Source organism: Choloepus didactylus, chromosome 4, assembly GCF_015220235.1.
Source record: "Choloepus didactylus isolate mChoDid1 chromosome 4, mChoDid1.pri, whole genome shotgun sequence".
In the NCBI taxonomy this organism is placed as follows: domain Eukaryota; kingdom Metazoa; phylum Chordata; class Mammalia; order Pilosa; family Megalonychidae; genus Choloepus; species Choloepus didactylus.
The window spans coordinates 13630460-13637411 of record NC_051310.1 but is presented as its reverse complement, the minus strand read 5'-3'; positions in this window follow the sequence as shown (position 1 = coordinate 13637411).

Sequence of the window (6952 nt, the reverse complement as noted above, 5' to 3'; positions counted from 1 at the left end):
CAATCAGTTGTTCATGGTATCATCATATAGTTGTACGTTTATCACCATAGCCAGCACTTGAACATATTGATTACTGTGAAAAAGATTTTTTTTTTTTGTGAATAATAAAAAAGATAATAATAAAACAAAAAATACAGTGTCATATAATACAATATATTAGTAAGGACAGAAAACAACACCACTACCAAGAATCCCATATCCCTCCCTTATATCCCCCTCTCAGACACATTTAACTTTGGTATATTGCCTTTGTTACATTTAATGGAAGCATATTACAATGTTACTGTTGACCATAGACTCCAGTTTGCTTTGATTATGTTTTTTCCCCAAATACCATCCCTTTATCAACACTCTGCATGGTTGACATTCATTTGTTCTCCCACATGTGAGAACATTTTTATATTTGTACATTTAGTAAGAATCATTGGCCACTCCAGTTTTTGCCAAGTTATACAGTACCAGTCTTCATCATCTATCTTTAACTCTGGTGTCATACATTCACCTATCCCACCTCTTTCAGCCTTACTCACAGACATCCTTGTTCGGTGTACTTACAATATTGTGCTATCATCACATGGTATTATGCTATCTATTTCTGGATCTATGCAATCAATTCTGCTACACATTCTGTAGCCCTTCAGCATCAAATGCTCGATCTCTACCCTCTTTCTATCTCCTGGTAGCCTGTGTTATCAGCTTTTAACTCTCAAAGTTTGTTCACTAATGTTAGTTCATATTGGTGAGACCATACAGTATTTGTCCTTTTGTTTCTGGCTAACTTCACTCAACATAATGTCCTCAAGGTTCATCCACGTTGTTATATGTTCCATGTCTTTGTCTTACAGCTGCATAATATTCCATCATGTGTATGTACCACATTTTGTTTATCCACTTGTCCATTGATGGACATTTGGGCTGCTTCTGTCTCTTGGCAATTGTGAATAATGCTGCAATAAACATCAGTTTACAAATGTCTGTTTGTGTCTTAACTTTCAGTTCCTCTGAGTATATACCTAGTAATACTGGTATTTGCTGGGTTATATGGCAAATCTATACTTAGCTTCCTGAGGAACTGCCACACTGTCTTCCAGAGTGGTTGCACCATTCTACATTCCCACCAATAATGAATAAGTGTGCCTATTTCTCCACATCCTCTCCAGCACTTGTAATTTTCTGTTTTTTGGATAATGGCCATTCTGGTAGGTGGGAGATGATATCTCCTTGTGGTTTTGATTTGCATTTCCCTAATAGCCAGTGAAGTTGAGCATATTTTTTTCCATATGTTTTTGAGCCATTTATATTTCCTCTTCAGAAAAGTGTCTGTCCATGTCTTTTGCCCATTTTTAAATTGGGTTGTCTTTCTATTGTTGAGTTGTCGGATTGCTTTATATATTCAGGATATTAAACCCTTATCTGATATATGGTTTCAAAATATTGTCTCCCATTGTGTAGGCTGCCTTTTTACCTTTCTAACAAAGTCCTTTGATGTACAAAAGTGTTTGATTTTGAGGAGACCCCATTTGTCTATTTGTTTTTTGGGTGCTCGCGCTTTGTGTGTAAGGTCTAGGAAAACACCTCCTATCACAAGATCTTTAAGATATTGCCCTACATTTTCTTTTAAGAGTCTTATGGTCTTAATGCTTATGTTTAGGTCTTTGATCCATTTGGGGTTAATTTTTGTATAAGGTGTGAGGTAGGAGTCCTCTTTCATTCTTTTGGAAATGGATATCCAGTTCTCCAAGCACCATTTATTGAAGAGGCTGCTCTGTCCCAGTTGTTTTGGCTTGACTGCCTTATCAAAGATCAGTTGTCTGTAGATGCGTGAGTCTATTTCTGAACACTCAGTTAGATTCCATTGGTTGGTGTCTCTGTCCTTATGCCAGTACCATGCTGTTTTGAGAACTGTAGCTTTGCAATATGCTTCAAAGTCAGGTAGTGTGAGACTTCCCACTTCATTCCTCTTTCTCAAGATATTTTTGGCTATGTGGGGCACCTTGCCCTTCCAAATAAATTTGGTTATTGGTTTTCTATTTCTGCAAAGTAAGTTGTTGGGATTTTAATTGGTATTGTATTGAATTTATAAATCAGTATAGATAGAGTTGACATCTTAATTATATTTAGTCTTCCGATTCATGAGCATGGTATGTTCTTCCATTTTTTTTTAGGTCCTGTTTGATTTCTTTTAGCAGTTTCTTGTAGTTTTCTTTGTATAGATCTTCCAGCTATTATTGTAGACATTTATTTCTTCCTTGAATATTGCCAGTGTTTGCCTCATGTAATTTGTGGCACCCTGGTTAGGTGAGTAAATATTTGTGATTGTTACTTATTCTTGGTGGATTGCCCTTTTATTAATATATAGTGTCTTTCGTTTGTGTCTTATAATAATTTTGCATTTAAAGTCTATTTTGTCTAATATTAGTATAGCTACCCCAGATCTTTTTTGGTTACTGTTTGTGTGGAATATCTTTTTCCAACCTTTCACTTTCAACCTATTTGTGTCCTTGAGTCTAAGGTGAGTCTCCTGTAGACAGCATATAGATGTATCATACTTTTTTTATCCACTCTGCCAATATGTGTCTTTTGATTGGGGAATTTAATCCATTAACATTCAAGGTTATCACTGTAAAGGCAGTACTTACTTCAGTCATTTTATCCTTTGTTTTTTTGTATGTCATATCTTATTTTTGTGACTCTTTTTACCCTTTTAGTTTCCATTATTGAATAAGGAGACTTGTTTGAACATCTTTGATTAGTTGTTCCAAATTCTGTGACTTCCATTGCTACACTCTCCTCCAAGCCTCTCTCTTCTGTCTTTTCCTTTCAGCCTGCAGAACTTCCTTAAGTATTTTTTGTAAGGCGGTTCTCTTGTTGACTAACTCTCTCAGTTTCTGTTTCTCTGTGAATATTTTAAACTCTCTCTTATTTTCAAAGGACAGTTTCTTGGATGGCAGTTTTTTTCTCTTTCAGTTCCTTAAAGATTTCATACTACTGCCCTCTTGCTTCCGTGGTTTCTGGTGAGAAATTGGCTCTTAATCTTATTCAGTTCCCTTGTATGTGATGAATTGCTTTTCTCTTGCTGCTTTCAGGAGTCTCTCTTTATCTTTGGCATTTGACATTCTTATTAGTAGGTGTCTCAGAGTAGGTCTGTTAGGGTTTATTCTGTCTGTAGCATGTTGCGCTTCTCAGAGATGTATATTTGTGTTTCCTAACAGTTGGGAAATTTTGAGCCATTATTTCCTCACATATTCTCTCTGTCCCTTTTCCCTTACCTTCTTCTTCTGGGATACCCATGATGCATATGTTTGTGAGATTGATGTTGTCATTCCATTCTCTGAGACTCTGCCCAATTACTTCCATTCTTTTCTCTATCTGTTCTTTTGTCTGTAAGGTTTAAATTGTCCTATCTTCTAGTTCATTGATTCTTTCTTCTTCCTGTTCAAACCTACTTTTGTATGCCTCTAGTGTATTTTTAATCTCTTCTATTGTGCCTTTCATTCTCATAAGTTCTTTTATGTATCTTTTCATACTTTCAAATTCTTCTTTATGCTCACCCCATATCTTTTTAATATCCTTTATCTCTTTAGCCATATTTTCCTTCATCTCCCTGAATTGAATAAGGAGAATTGTTTGAACATCTTTGATTAGTTTTTCCAAATTCTGTGACTCCTCTGAAGTTTTAATTAGTTCCTTTGACTGGGCATATCATCCTGTTTCTTAGTATGGCTTATAATTTTTTACTGATGTCTAGGCATCTGATTATCTTGATGAGTTTACTCTGGAGATCAGTTTCTGTCCTTTCTAGGTTTTATTGTTGACTGGCTTTGTGTTAAAGCTGTTTTGACACTTGGTTCAAGCTAATTCTAGACCTTTAGTATTGCCCATGTTTGATCAGATTTATTCAGCACTTCTTCATCTTATTCTTGCCCTGGGTATGTGGTACAATTTTTAAGATTGCACTTTCTGTGCACTTGTTGTACTTGCTTCTTTCCCTTTGTTCCTTCTCTGAGAATCTTGATGTGTTCTGTTTTTGTTTTGCCTCTATAGTTTTTTTTTTGGGGGGGGGGTCTCCTTTTGTTGCCTCTAACTGCTTTTGTCTGGAGGACAAATTCTGGGAGGAGAGTCACCCAAGAGAGCACTTTCCCAAGTCATTGTTTCCCAGCCCAAAAGGGCCAGGACCCACAAAGGGGGTGCAGACCAGTTCCAAAGAGTACTGGGGAGAGGGTCAGGAAAGACACTAATGAGTCTTTTTGACAGCTCCCTAATGCTGCACTTCCCTGGCCTGCCCAGCAGATGGTGCTCCTCAGCAAATTGTTACCTGCAGCCTTAAGGAGGCCCCATGTCTTTAAACTTCACTGCCTTCAACCCTGTCTGGATGGGCTAAACAGCGGTTCAGAGCTGGGACCCAGCAATCTAAATTCACTGATCAAAAGCCATGATGAGTACTCCACTATGCACCCTGCCCCCCTCCCCGAGTCAGCCTGATGTGGACTAATCAGGACGTTTGCTTCACTTGCTTCCGTGTTTGCCCTTTATGAGCTTTCCCTTCCACTCCCTTGGGATGGGATGCTGTCCAGTTAATGACTAGCTCAATAAAGCTGTGAAATACTAAATTTAATGCTGTTGGAAGTTTTTCTTTTAACAACACCCACAAGTAAAATTAAAAAAAAATACTAAAATAATACTCTATAATATGAAGGAGAAATAAAAGTAATCTAAATTATAAGAAAATAATATGTTTAATAATTAAATGATCTCACTTAATTATACTAGAAGACATAGTGGCCCATATGTGGAACTAGTCAGGGAAGCTCTGTAGACACTGGCACATGCAACACTACAACCAGGATTTCCACCACTGAGAGGATTTTCTGACATGGTGAACATTGCTTGGTAATGTTCCAGACAAAACAAAAGAAAAATCTTCCCTCGATTTACGCAGCAGTTGTCTTCATGGAAAATTCAGTGTAGATTACAACTTTGTGGAAAATGGTGTTTTTACAGGAAATAAGACACCCCTGGCCTTGGAGAGCACAGGCTCAGATCATTGTTGAAGCAAATTTTCACGCATGGGAACTAGCAGTGGGACATTGGAGTCACGTGGGACCTGGCTCAGTTCCTGCAGGTTTTAGGATGTCTGTGTCCTCACAGATTTCCCAAGTGTTCTTTGGGGCTGTGCCTGCTCTGCTGATCAGCACTGCTCTCGGGGGTCTAGGTGGGCTAGGCTGGGCCCAGGCATCCTCGGCTCAAAGTACCCAGAGCCCAGCCTCAGCCTTCCCCGCTGAGGACAGCACTGCTGCTGGGGCTTTACTAGCATTTAGGAGGCAGGTGTGCTATGTCCTGCAACCTGCATCCTGCAGTGCCTGAGAAGGACCAGCGAGTCTGTACACCACGGGCACTGCGTTCACCAGGGACTTCGCTGTGTGCTGCCTTTGACCACAGATTTGTTAATGTGGTATATTACATTAATTAAGACAGGGCGGTGTTGGCACAAGGATAGACATAGATTATTTTGACAGACTACAATGCTGAGACAGGATTAATTGGGAGGCTCTTCAAGCTGCTGCTGGTATTTCAGAAATGGATGTTTGTCAAGGAAGGCAGCAGAGCAGAAAGTATTGGAAAGAGCGTGAGGGCTTCAGTCAGACCCACCAGGGTTGGAATCCCAGGTCCTTCGCTCTGAGTTCCTAGCAGCTGGCTCTTGGAACTCTGATCCATGAGGATCTTTTGGTTTTTTTATTTTTTTTTTATTTAAAATTTTTTTTTGCTCTGTAAAAGAGCTGGAATTGAGATTCTGTCCGGTGACTATCAGTAGCAACTCAGGAACCAAGGAGATGGACAGCAGACAGTATTGTTTCTAAGGCTGTGATCCCCGGAAGTCCAGGGCTGCAACCCCCCCACCCCCACCCCTCCAAGAAGCATCAGGCTCAGTCGTTCTCTTTCAGTGAGGACATGAATCCTGCAGCCTCTCCCAGCAGGGGTATGATAGCCCTTTTGCACCAGCTTTCTGGTGACGTGGGAAAGCAAAAATATTCAATGCATGATGCTACAGCTTGAGCTCTTTCATGCCTCAGCTCTGTGACCCTGAACAAGCTGATTAACCTCTCTTAGCCTCAGCCTCCTGATCTGTCAAATGGAGCTCCCAGTGCTGAGCAGCTTGGCCTATTGGGAGGAGTAAATGAGCTGGTGCCTGTTGGAGCTGTGCACTGGTGCCTGGGTTGGCGCCTGGTGTAGGAAGTGCTGAATGAATGGTGCTTGTTGTGTAATTTTAGAGGCAGAATGAGCCTCAGAGGTAAGCCCAGGCCTCTGCTTTTACTGATGGGGAAATGCACAAATACACTTGCAAAAACACCCATTAGGAGCTTTGCCAGCTCCAGTTGGCGCCAGAATAGAAGCAGGCCACGTGACTTCCGGTTTTCACTCTGTTTCATCTTATCACATGCCTCCGTAGGAAAAGATTGGGAAAGATCTGAAAAGAAGCCTCTGGTGACCGGAATAAAGTCAGAGACAGGAGAATCCTTCTGGGAACTCAGAAGCACAAAGCTTCTAAACGCTGCCTCGAGGGACTGCAAAAGCAAATTTGTCCTGGAACCTGGTTAAATGCCTGGGGCCGGCTCTTGGCATAATCAGGTTTCAGGAAACAGGGAGAGAAATAGAACCAGAGTTTGTTTCCTCTGTGTGGACAGGATCAATAGGAACGTTTGGGCAGGTGGTTAGCAGAGAGGCAGAAGAAAGAAACTTTCCAAGTCCTTGCAACACACACACGCAGGGAGCGAATGTCCAGTGTCCTCCGGCTTGACCTCTCCCTGCCCCTTCCCCACTGGTCTCCTGATTCCTGCTTCTGCTCCCAGCCGCTTTCGGCCCTGCCTTGCCCCCTCTTGAGTGGTACCTGGCGAGGTTGCAGAATGGCCCTTTCCACTCTGAGTGCAGCAAAGCTGAGGGCCCGAGCAGGCCC